Here is a 12,551-nt window from a genome sequence, read left to right as displayed (position 1 = left end):
TCTCCTGTCGGAACTCTACTGGCAACAAGTGGTAGTGGCATAAAACACAAATCCTAACCTGAAAGGTACCCCACGTGTGTATCCATGTGACTACGATACCCGTAGTTAATGACTTTTTTCCTCCCTTTTGGGTCCCCCCCGGGGAGCCATCTCATAAATTAGAAGCGTCAGCCCACCTTCCTAAGGTGGGCAAATCCCCGCTGTCGCGACTGGGCTTGGTTCCTGGTGATTGCCGGCTCTTCACTCTTGCTGTGAGTGAGTATCTCCTCCCTTGGGAGGTGCCAGAGGTCTTGGGCGCCATCTCCAGACTCTGAGGGGGTCTCTGGAGAACTCCATCTCTGAAGGTGTCTTGACTCATTCTTCAGCACCTCGAGGCTTTCACCTGATTCCAACCTGGTCTATAACTCTCCTGTGAAGATCGGGTCATAACTACCTTTGGGGGAGGGGTGGTGAGGCAGAGCCTAGGAGGGGGTTGGGGGTGGAAGAGTGCACATATAAATATACGTATTTATACATATACATATTTATATGTTTATAAAACACATAAAAAAACAAATAAATTGCCAGGCCCTGGTCTGAGCTGCCCCTGGACCTCAGCTCCTCAGACCAGCCTCTTTCACAAAAGCGATGGGTAATGCAAAGGGCAATGACTTCATAGCCATTTTGATGTTGCTATAAACACTCACTCGTGCCCTCTATAGATCCCTGCCTCTCTCAAAGCCACTGGAGGCTGTGTCCCAGTTTAATTCTGACCCAAGTTGCAACGGTAAGATTAATACTGGTCACTGGGAAAATCCGAATGAAGACGTCGCCTGTTATTCTGAACTCCACTTAACAGAATTTCTAATCTTCCAAGGAGCCTAGAAATTTCCCTGTCTCCATCCCCCACTGACAGTCACCACGTTTAAAGACAAGCATGGGTTTCTGCCTAGTAAAGTCTGCGAGGCCTCTTGCGAGGCCCCCTCAAGGGCCCAGGTTGACACTCTTAACCATCCTTGGAATTTTCTTCTGCACAACCTGTTGTACAGTTGGGTCCCTCCCCCCGCCCCATTCCCCCAACTGTTTGTCCTGCATACAGCAGTATCGGTGCCTATGTGTTAATTAACACCACAACACCATTCCTTCCTCCAAATGCCATCCAGAAACATCACGGGCTTCTTCCATTCAGAACTGCGAATGGTTAAGGGTGGGAAGGGAGGAGACAACACAGGTGCTTCATTCCACACAGCTGCTAGTGATAAATTTCAGGGCCCCTTCACATGCTCAGTCAGAGCCATCTCTTCCTACACTTGGAAAATCTCAAACCTCAGACAAAAGTGCCCTTTCTGAAAGTGGAAGTTAGTGGTGGAGGGAAGAACTAGAGATCTCAGGTCTTCTGTGCGCTAGTGACTACTCTCATACCTCTTAAGGCTTTCCCAAGATCTGGAACTGTTAGGCAGTACACAGAGGTAACACCAAAATAAAATGTTCCAATTGGCTTTACAATATTCTCAACATACTGCCATGAAACGAGTATTCAAAACTGAATATTGCACCCAATTTTTTTCTCCCCTGCTCTCCTAGTAATGACAGCAGAAGGGCTGGTGTCTGTGGCCAGGAAGGTTCAGCCTATCAGGAAAAACTGGGTATCCACAGCCAACACCCGTGTGTGCAGGGTCTATGCTGAGCCTTCAAGGAAAAGCTGAGAAGGCAACACCTGCGCCCAGTGGTTAAGGAGCTTTCAGTGTGGAAACAGAACACATAGCCTACAAGAATGCATGTAGCTCTAACAGCGAATGCCAATGCCTGTGGAGTAAATTGATACCCCAGGGTGGGAAGGGACACGTTCTGAGGAGACAGAGCACAGGGTTCCTCAAGCAAATGCATCTTAGGAAAACACTTGGTAAAATGCAGCACAGTTTGGAAACTACCAGAGAAACAGTTTGACCCTTTCCATAAATAAAGCAATGGGGTAATGCAAATTAAAAACGAAGGGGAAATATTCAGATAGCTTGAAGAACAAACATGATATAATGAAACTGCAATGTTGTAAACACAGACATTATCCTCACAAAACAGGATGAATTCAACCACAAACACTAATTTGGGATGCCCACCCACCTAATTTCTCCTAGACTCAAAGAACCAAGGCTGGCACTTTCGAGATGATGACTGGTGGCTTTCACGCTCTGGGCGCTGGGGGCCTCCCCTGCATGAAAGAGGGTCAGAGTTCCTCAGCCCTGACCACAATCTTGGTCAAGCAGCAGTGGGTGGCCTGGGAAGATAGCAAGACAGAGCTCTGCTGTCCCCTCTGATGCCACCTCGGTATCCTGCTGGAGCCTTGAGTTTCTCCTTTATCCAAAACGTGGCTTGGGTTTCATTTGTGGTGATTGGCTTTGGCTCTGGCTTTTACTGGTCACCCCCAGCCCTGACCACCCTCTGGCCTTAGCAGAAGTCTATTGAACAGTCTAAACGTGTGGTGCTTCCTGGGAAGCCCACTAGGTGGCGCCAACACCACAGACGGGAACAGCTTTCAAAAAGACCCTTTTGCCCTGAGTTGTAGAAAGACTGCCCAGACCGCACCCCTCTCTGGCCACGAGAGGGACCAGCTGTTCCCTCACCTGCTTCTCTCTGGGCTAGTACTACATTCGGACTCCGTCTGGGAGTGGCTGGTGCATTCATGACTTCTGATTCTTCTCAGTGATTGGCAGCCTGCAGACATATTTAATATTTAGTTGGCCTCCCACCAGGATTTAAACTGCCTTGGTCTTTAGCAGACAGGGCAAGCCCTAAGTGCTTCACACCTGTCCCCGTAGTGCTGGAAGAGCTCAGAGCTCTGTCTCTACCACCAGCTTGCGTGAAGCTTTCATTCCTCCAGGTAAATATTCCAAAGGTAGGAGGAGTCTCTTACTTTTAGAGTCAGTAACAAGCAATCAGAAGGCCTCCTCATCCTGTGGCTGGACACAGGGCTGTTTAAAATATGAGGAGCAGGCCAGCCTGCCTGTTTATTCAGAGGCGAGGAGTGTCTCTGAGATGGCTTCAGCAGGCCAATATACCGATATCGATTTCAATGAGGCCCCAAACTAACTCGCATTGTTATAGTTCACAGGCTATTTTCACCAGTACATCCTCATTTCTGAAATTCAGGATGCTCATTAAAGCACCCATAAGCAATCGGGATACAGGTAACTGAAGTTCTATGGATTGTGGTTCTCCTGATTAGGGTACCTCTGGACCACCCTTGGATTGCACATCCTTGACTGGGATGTTTGCGTGCCACCCCCACCCCATTCATATGTTGAAAATTATTAATGAAACTTGATGGACTTTGGGAGGTGACCGGGTCGTGAATGGGATTAGGGGCTTTATAAGATGAAGCCCGAGGGCTAGCTAGCTCTCTCTCCGGCTCGTGAGGATACAAAGAGAAGCGGTGGTCGGTCACCCAGCAGAGGGCTCTCAGCAGCACCTGATCCTGCTGGCACCCAATTCCGGACTTGCAGCCTCCAGACTTGCGCGAAACAAACGTGAAGCTCCCCGCGCCCCCAGCGGTGGTGTTCTGTTATAGCAGCTGGAGCCAACAAGGAATGCTGGTAGCCTCTGGGTTACGGCTTACGTGAATCACCCACAGAGGCCACATGTTCTGAAGTATTTCAAGAAAATTGCGAACATTGCTACTGGGCCTGTCTCGGTGACGTTTTCACTACTCTGGAATGGAAAATAAATATTCTGCTGTTCCCACACCAGGCTGGGGGCTGGGGACCGAAAGACAAAAGGCTGCCCAGGGTGCTACACAACTGCTCCTTCTCTGGGGTCTCTCCACCTCCAGGGTAGCTCCTCCTTCCCCTTCTCGAGTCCCCAAATTTATGTCCCGAGGCCCTGCAAGGGTTCTGTCATTCTGAGGTTAGGGTCGCCCAGCAGTTGAGGCATTGAGGTGGTCCGATACTTCAGGGTCTGCAGTTCTTGGAAATTCTTGATGCCTTAGATATTCTAAAAGCAATCATTCAGGGACGTCTAGGTGGCTCAGTTGGTTAAGCATCTGCCTTCAGCTCAGGTCATGATCCCAGGGTCCTGGGATCATTGAGTCCTGCATCAGGCTCCCTGCTCAGTGGGGAGCCTGCTTCTCCCTCTGCCTGCTGATCCCCCTGCTTGTGCTCCTTTCTCTCTGACAAATAAATAAAATCTTAACACAACAACAACAACAAAAAATAAAAACAATCATTTAGGAGTGCCTGGCTGGTTCAGTTGGGAAGAGCATGTGACTCTTGATCTGAGGATCATGAGTTTGAGCCCCACATTGGGTATAAAGGTTACGAGATTTTTTTTTTGGAAAAAGAAAAAAAAGCAAGAGCAATCATTTACTTATATTTTCCATATGTCTCTGCAAAATCAAAATGAAAGCACTTTGGAAGATTTGCTTTGATATGGCATTTCCTACTGCTTCATACTTTAAATCTTTCCAGATACTAGGGCCAAGAGACCAAGATTTTAGGGTCCTAAAGGTCTTCTTTTTTCCTTAGCATTCTGTCAGGGCTGTGACAGAAGCAAAAGCCCGGGCCTTCCCACTCACTATCCCCCAGTGCTTGGAGTGGAGTATTACTGACTGTGCCACGCCCTTGTATGTTTCATACAAAGTGTCACACGCATCGTGACAGGGACAGTCAGGGTGCCAAGCGGAAAGTCTCACTTAAGCAAGAAGATTTGCGTTTGAATCCCAGGGCTTCCACTGATGAACAGCAAGAGCTCTGAGTTTGCTCATTCTTTAAAAAATGGGAAACCTCGGGGAACCGGGGTGGCTCAGTTGGTTGAGCCTCTGCCTTCAGCTCAGGTCATGATCCTCAGGTCCTGGGATGGAGCCCCGCGTCGGACTCCCTGCTCAGTGGGGAGCCTGCTTCTCCCTCTCCCACTCCCTGTGCTTGTGTTCCCTCTCTTGCTGTCTCTCCTCGCTGAATTAAGAGAATTAAGTGAGGTAGTCTATGTCAAGTGTATTACATAGGAAGAACAAGAATCAGCCAGTCTGAATACATGCAAACGTGGCAGAATTGTTTTTTAAAGGCGTTATGTATGCACATGTTGATTTCCCAAAAGCCCAGGGTGCAAGGAGATGTTGTTTTTCTGTGAATCCTGTTGGAGGGGAGCACTCTTGATACCATGGCAGTAAAACTGTAAGCATTTATAACTTTCATAGTAACCTCTCTGTGCTGCTGCCATTCTTCCAAACAGCTATGAACTTGGGCTTGGGGAGAGTTCTCTTCCCCACTAAGTGACAGGCTCAAAGCGAGGCATGAAAAGGGATTAGTGGATACATGTATTCACATAAAGGGGAGTTCCCCAGAAGCGCGTCAGGCTGAGAAGGCATCCTTCGACTGTCCATCAGTAGAAAAGCTTTTTGATGGACAGATATGATTTTTTTTTTTTTTGGAACGAGCAATAATGGAGAACCATGGATGACAGATGTCCGACGTTGGCAAGGGGGCCACCTTCAGACAGCAAGCTGATGGAGGACTGGGCACAGTTGGACCGGCAGCCCCTTCTCGCGCGGATCATCGGTCACATTATTATTTCTCAGTCAGCGGACAAAGCAGATGGTTTACCATGTATTTGTGATTTTCTGTTGGCCTAGAAATTCTGTTTTTCCATCAGGGTACAGCATGTAATCAATTATGACAGTGGGTGGGGCAAGGAAATCCCTGCCAGTGAAAGTCCAAGACTTTCTCTTTTATTAAATTTGCATAAGCCACTATAATTTCCAACTTAAAAGCGATAGAGGGAAAAAGCAAAGTACTGTTGTTGGAATAACTTGGGTAATTGCAAAGCCACGATTCTTTGTTGGCCCTCAGTTTGTACTGGTATCTGCTGTCAGTTTTGTCTGTCCATTTCTCGTCTTAAAATTTTCTTGTCTCAACCATAAGAGTCTCTTAATCTCACAAAACAAACTGAGGGTTGCGGGAGGGAGGGGGTATGGAGAGGGTGGTTGGGTTATGGACATTGGGGAGGGTATGTGCTATGGTGAGTGCTATGAAGTGTGTAAACCTGGTGATTCACAGACCTGTACCCCTGGGGCTAATAATACATTCTATGCTTATAAAAAAATTTTTAAAAATTATAAAAAATTTTTCTTGTCTCTATTTTGGTCTTACAGATGCTCTTAAAATCATAAAGTGACATCATCAGAGCCCAACTCTAAAAGGAAGCAGAAAACCGAAAACAAAAAAGCTCATGAACTCAGATTTCTTTTTTGAATATTCAACTGTATTAAATGGTAATAATACTAAGTTGGCTTGCCTTCGTGTGTGTGAATGGCTACATAGAGAGAACACGTACATACATTCTCACCCACCCCTGAATAGTTTTCTTTGTGAAAGGCGTCTTGCATATATTTATGGAAAAAGTCCTTTAGTAATAAAAACAGCATAAACATTTTTAACATTATAAATATCGCCTAGAGAAATCTTTGACACAAATAGCACATTTCTTCTTGTGTTTTTCCCCCAAATGTCTGTATTTTTTCTTACATCAGCCTCACAGTGAATAGTTTTCTATCCTACCATTTTCCCCCCATTTAATCACGTATCAGGGGAATGTTACCATATCATTAGATATTCCTTAGGAACATGATTTCCAATAGTGGTAAATACTGACCGAGTTCCTACAATGTGTCTGGCACCATTCTAGGCACTGAAGGCATGAAAGAGAACAAGGAAGTCCCTGGCCTCAAGGAATTTACATTCTAGCAGAGAAAGACAGGTGATAAACCTGTAAAAACAGTAAATAAGTGGTATAGTTTCAGATAAAATAGGATGATAGATGGTCTCCAGGCAGGCTGCTTTGCTTGCAGGAAGGCCTTTTGACAAGGTGACTTGAGTTAGGATCTGAAAGCTGAGAAGGAAATAACCACTCAAACATCTCAGAGAAGAGCTTGGAAGCAGAAGGAACAACAACAACAACAAAAATGCAAAGACCCTGAGATAGGAATGAGCATGTCATGGTCTAGGAAGAGAAATAAGCATTATAACTAGGGCTTGGCGAAGAAGGAGAGTGAACAGAGAAATGGGACTGGAGACCTAGAGGGGGCCCAAGTCACCCAGGTCTTGTAGGAGTTGGGACTCTATTCTAGTGGCAGTGAGACTCCATTATAGAATTTTCCACCAAGGGGCTGGCATGATGTGATCATAAAGACATCCCTTTGGCCGCTGAGTAGGAGAGGCTGTGTAGCGTACAAGAGCACAGACTCCGACCATCATCCAGACAAGAGATGATAGAGCTTAGGATAGGATGTGGTAAGGTCATAAGGAAGAACGACGGACTCAGCACATAGACTCAGTGGTAAAGCACACAAGAACTTTTTTGTAAGCTTTTAGATTTATTGGTTGATTGATGAAGATTTGAACAACATAAGTCAGCTCAATTCAGACATACATAGAGGTCTGCACCAATCACGAGTGAACCCACATTCTTCCTGAGCACACACGAAGCATATATCCAAAATGACCATGGATGAGTTGACAAAATGAATCTTCACCAATTTCAAAGATGTCTATCTTTAAAGATCTTTGAAATCCTATAGATTGAAGTCTATGACTATTTCAGTCTTACTCTCAGAATAAGAAAAAAACTCCTTTAGTCAAAAAAATTATAAACAAGAAAAATAGAAATTTCACCGACTCCTATTAACCAGAAAGCCAGTATTTGGTACCAATATAATTAACTTCACCCTTAATGCTATTGTTGAAAGTATCTGGAAGCCAATGCCAACCCATGCTCTCCTCCCTGGTCCCACATCCTGAGTAGATCAAGCATTTTCACCCTTGGCTCATTTTCAGTGAAGACTATAATTAAATCTTTATTTGAAAACATGACTAAAAGTCCAGACTAAAACTCACAGCATTATTGAGCCTACAGAAATTTGTGATGAATATGATGAAGAATGTTAGGTTAAGGTTAAGAATCTAGGCTTGCATGGGCAACTGGGTAGAAGGTATTGCCATGAGATGAGAAAGACTTGAGGAGGAGTGAGCAGTCTTAGGAGGTGAAAAAATGAAAGATTCCCTGTGGACAAAGTTAGCCTGAGATGCCCACTGGGGATCTAAGTGAAGATGCTGGGTAGGTACCTGGACAAAGAAGAAGGAGACTGGAAACTTGCGGACTGGAGATTTAGTATCTATACACAGGGTAGGATCACCTAGGAGACTGCATGGTTAGGTGAGGAAGAGAGCTCAGGGCAGAATCCTGGGATACTCCAACTCGTCCAGTGTTGATGGCATTGTCCACTCACTAAACATGCGTGCATTCCCCACTACTTTTGCAGTTAAGTAGGGCTATGTCAGTAGCTCTGGACAATGCACAGCGGAAGCATCTAAGAACTGGTTCAAGACCTTCAGTTGTTCTCTCCTGTCTCAGGACTCATGAATCTATGTGTTTAAATTGATATGTCTGTCAACCCTAATTCCTGAGTAACTATGTGGAGCCAAGGCCCTTTCTGATCCATGTCAGACAAGTTACACAAGAGAGAAACTTTCATGCGGTAAGGCACAGAAAACTTCAGGGTTAATTTGTTACCTCAGCATAACTTGGTCTGTTTTTTCATTTTTTAAGATTTTATTTACTTATTTGACAGAGAGAGACATAGTGAGAGAGGGCACACAGCAGGGGGAGTGGGAGAGGGAGAAGCAGGTTTCCCACTGAGCAGGGAGCCCGACGTGGGGCTCGATCCCAGGATCTCAGATCACGACCTGAGCCGGAGGCAGATGCTTAATGACTGAGCCACCCAGGTGCCTCATAATTTGGCCCATCCTAACTAATTCAGAATTCCATCACATGCTATACCACAACAAAGCACCTTTTTCATTTTTTACAAAAGGGCATATGTGATGTGATAGGCTGTCAACAAAAGTCTACCAGTGGTTATTTCTAGCTTCTATCTAAACATAGTTTAAACCAACTCCCTGTTCATTTTGTTTTATTTTATTTTTAAGATTTTATTTATTTATTTGACAGAGATCACAAGTAGGCAAGAGGCAGGCAGAGAAAGAGGAGGAAGCAGGCTCCCTGCTGAGCAGAGAGCCGGATGTGGGGCTGGATCCCAGGACCCTGGGATCATGGGAGCCGAAGGCAGAGGCTTTAACACACTGAGCTACCCAGGCGCCCCTTCCTGTTCATTTTAGAAGCTGAAGAGAAATCCGGAGCTGTTGAGTGGATAATGCAAGCTTATGTCCATTCTTTCAAAGATCCTCATTTCTCAACTTTATTTTTTTATTCTTAAAGTTAATGAAAACACTCTTTCTATACATATTTCTTGCATAATTCTTTTAAGTTAATACTGGTGCTTTATAATTTTCTAAATTTCTCCTAAATTAATACTCTCCCATTTTATCAGATAATTTTTTAAGATATTGGTTCATTTGAGAAATTGATCATAACAAATATTCCTCATTCATGCATTTAACAAATTTTAATTGAGTCCCTACTGTGTTTTAAGCATTTTGATAGGAGCCAGGGACATAATGAAACAAAGCCAGCACTCACTTTCATAGTTATAGTTTTGATGCCACCTGGAACATACTTACCTGGGATCAAACTCAGTTTTGAGATCTTGAAAGATGGGAAATTACTTAGCTTCTCTGTGCCTTATTTTCTTCAACTGTAAAATAAAAATAGGGATGCCGGAGTGGCTCAGTTGATTAAGTGTTTGCCTTTGGCTCAGGTCATGATCTCAGAGTCTTGGGATGGAGCCCTGTCTGGGCTCCCTGCTCAGTGGGGAGCCTACTTCTCCCTTTCCTTCTCCCCACTGCTCATGCTCTGTCTCTTCCTGTCTCAAATAAATAAAACCTTAAAAAATAGATTAAATTAATAATTCATACCTTGCAGATTACTGTGTTAAATGAGACAAAGTGGAAGTCTGGTTTTAGTTAAGCTTTAGAAATGTACTCAGACTCCCTTAAAGAGAAAGAGGTTTTTTTATAAAAACAGAAACCACAAAGTATGTTATTATGGCACCTGGAGGGACAAGGGACCAGGTAGTCTCTGCATTACACAATTGTGTCTGCTTCTGTTTGTGTGTTTAATGATTTCTTCCATTACCTTGCTTGTTCTTACTCCATACTCTGTAAATCTGTTCTCAAGCTTAAATTATTTGTGGTTTCTGTCTCTTCATAGCTTCAGGCTATATGCTCCTTATTGCTCTGAACTTAGCTTCTCTTGATGCTTTTTCTCTTTAGCTTTCACATATAACTAACTAATTAATTTCCCTTTTCTAGTTCAAACTTCCAGGAGAATCTGTTGGGCTGATTCATTCATTCAGGCATGCAGAAGACTTATATGAGCTATCTACTATGTGTAGACAGTGTACTCCCATGATAATTTGGGCCTCCTTTTAGAACCTTCTGAATTATCCTTCCACCATCATTCAAGAAATGTCTGTTTCCTTAGAAGCTTGCTAGAGATGCTGAATTGGGCCTCTACTCCTGGTCTACTAAATCAGAATCATTTTAACTAAATCCCCAAGCGATTTGTACGAGTGTTCAAGTTGGAGGAGCACTGTCTTAAGCTTCTAGTTCTCAAAGCTGACAGTACATTGGAAAGAGATTGGAAAGAGCTGGGGACTAAAAAAAAAAAAAAGAAAGAAAAAGAAAAAAAGAAAAAAAATTACTGATGTCTGGATCTCTCCTGCAGAGGTTCAGATTTAATTTTTCTGGGGTGTGGCCTGGCATTCAAAAAGTCCTAGATGGTTCCAGTATATGGGTAGGTTTGAGAATCCCTGAACCAGTCCTCTGTCTCCATGGACCCGCTGTGAACCTAGAGTAATTGGTTCATTTCTCTCTAAGCCAGATTCTTCCTATCTTAAGTGAGGATACCCTGTCCACCTTGGACTTGTTCTGAGGGCCAAATGTGATCACACGTGTTTTGAAATGTGTGCCTATAAATCCCATGCATCACTTCTCTAAACCCATCTTTGCATATATAATTGGGGGGAGATGCATTATAAAATAGGGGAATTCAAGTAAAAATGAATGGAAACCAGTGTAAAGGTTAACATTATGAAGCTCTATCATTGTAAAGCTAGCACGAGTAAGCTTTGTTACCATTTCACTTACCAGTAATCAAGAGGTTAAGTAACTCTCAAGGCCCCGAGCGCTGTTAAAAAACATTATTCGCAATTGTGATGCCACCAACTTTGGCTTTCTTTTTCAATATCCCTTTGGCTATTTGAGGTCTTTTCTGGTTCCATATAAATTTTAGAATTATTTGTTCCATTTCTTTGAAAAAGATGGATGGTACTTTGATAGGAATTGCATTAAATGTGTAGATTGCTTTAGGTAGCATAGACATTTTCACAATATTTATTCTTCCAATCCAGGAGCATGGAACATTTTTCCATTTCTTTGTGTCTTCCTCAATTTCTTTCATGAGTACTTTATAGTTTTCTGAGTATAGATTCTGTGCCTCTTTGGTTAGGTTTATTCCTAGGTATCTTATGGTTTGGGGTGCAATTGTAAATGGGATTGACTCCTTAATTTCTCTTTCTTCTGTCTTGTTGTTGGTGTAGAGAAATGCAACTGATTTCTGTGCATTGATTTTATATCCTGGCACTTTACTGAATTCCTGTACAAGTTCTAGCAGTTTTGGAGTGGAGTCTTTTGGGTTTTCCACATATAGTATCATATCATCTGCGAAGAGTGATAATTTGACTTCTTCTTTGCCGATTTGGATGCCTTTAATTTCCTTTTGTTGTCTGATTGCTGAGGCTAGGACCTCTAGTACTATGTTGAATAGCAGTGGTGATAACGGACATCCCTGCGGTGTTTCTGACCTTAGCGGAAAAGCTTTCAGTTTTTCTCCATTGAGAATGATATTTGCGGTGGGTTTTTCATAGATGGCTTTGATGATATTGAGGTATGTACCCTCTATCCCTACACTTTGAATAGTTTTGATCAGGAAGGGATGCTGTACTTTGTCATATGCTTTTTCAGCATCTATTGAGAGTATCATATGGTTCTTGTTCTTTCTTTTATTGATGTGTTGTATCACATTGACTGATTTGCGGATGTTGAACCAAACTTGCAGCTCTATTACAAAGCTGTCATCATCAAGACAGCATGCTACTGGCACAAAAACAGACACATAGATCAATGGAACAGAATAGAGAGCCCAGAAATAGACCCTCAACTCTATGGTCAACTAATCTTCGACAAAGCAGGAAAGAATGTCCAATGGAAAAAAGACAGCCTCTTCAATAAATGGTGTTGGGAAAATTGGACAGCCACATGCAGAAAAATGAAATTGGACCATTTCCTTACACCACACACAAAAATAGGCTCAAAATGGATGAAGGACCTCAATGTGCGAAAGGAATCCATCAAAATCCTTGAGGAGAACACAGGCAGCAACCTCTTCGACTTCAGCCGCAGCAACATCTTCCTAGGAACATCGCCAAAGGCAAGGGAAGCAAGGGCAAAAATGAACTATTGGGATTTCATCAAGATCAAAAGCTTTTGCACAGCAAAGGAAACAGTTAACAAAATCAAAAGACAACTGACAGAATGGGAGAAGATATTTGCAAACGACATATCAGATAA

The 12,551-nt window shown here is 43.4% G+C and overlaps 1 long non-coding RNA gene across 1 annotated transcript; it reads right to left on the bottom strand.

Annotated features, from left to right (window-relative positions):
• Positions 1-44: 44 nt before the first annotated feature.
• On the bottom strand, positions 45-11,243 carry LOC101684335. The gene is made up of 4 exons (XR_006604291.1): positions 11,070-11,243; positions 9,543-9,616; positions 2,601-2,691; positions 45-461 (listed from the first exon to the last, which is right to left on the bottom strand). It is a non-coding gene; the product is annotated as an uncharacterized LOC101684335 (long non-coding RNA).
• Between the last annotated feature and the right edge of the window lie 1,308 nt (positions 11,244-12,551).

The sequence above is a fragment of the Mustela putorius genome, unplaced genomic scaffold (assembly GCF_011764305.1).
Source record: "Mustela putorius furo isolate JIRA1106 unplaced genomic scaffold, ASM1176430v1.1 tig00003988_pilon_pilon_pilon, whole genome shotgun sequence".
Taxonomy (NCBI): domain Eukaryota; kingdom Metazoa; phylum Chordata; class Mammalia; order Carnivora; family Mustelidae; genus Mustela; species Mustela putorius.
This window is presented reverse-complemented; position numbering and strand designations above follow the sequence as displayed.